Consider the following 634-nt stretch of genomic DNA (forward strand, 5'->3'; position numbering starts at 1 on the left):
GCGAGAGTCAGAGCGAGAACGCGGGCCGCCGGCACGGACCCTCCCGCGTCTCTGCCCAGGCCGCCGCCGCCGCTGCCGCCGCCCGGTGCGTCCGCCCTCCCGCCGGCCCCTCCCAGGCGCGGCCCCGAGGGAGACCGGCCCCCTCCCGGTGGGCGGCCGCCCGCGCCCCTCGCCCCGCGCACCTGGCGCCCCCTCCCTGAAGGGCACGCCGTCCTCCCGGGCGGCCCGCCTCCTTCCCACCCCCGCGCTCCTAACGGTCGCTCTCCGGCCCCTCGGCAGCCCTGCCCGGCCCCCTCCGGTCCACCCGCATCCTCCGTCGGGCCCGCCCGGGGCCCCCCCCGACCCTAATGCCCGGCGCTCCCCGGAGACTTCCCCAATGTGCCTCCGGGCTCTTATCGGAATTAGCTGGGCCCTGCATGTCTTAAAGTCCAGGCGTTCCATGACTTTGGCCAACGTGGAAGCCTTTCTTACCCGAAGCACCTCCGCTGGGTCTTCACCTAAATTTCCTTTCAACGACATTAGTGCTTGGTCATTGGGGTCTTCTTTCTCCTTGTTGCCGGGCCGTTTCAACACCTTAGTTTTTCGTGTCTCCAGGCCAGGCTCTTCCCAAAGCCCAGCGCCTCTGATGCAGCAG

Source organism: Neomonachus schauinslandi, chromosome 5 (assembly GCF_002201575.2).
Source record: "Neomonachus schauinslandi chromosome 5, ASM220157v2, whole genome shotgun sequence".
Classification (NCBI taxonomy): Eukaryota; Metazoa; Chordata; class Mammalia; order Carnivora; family Phocidae; genus Neomonachus; species Neomonachus schauinslandi.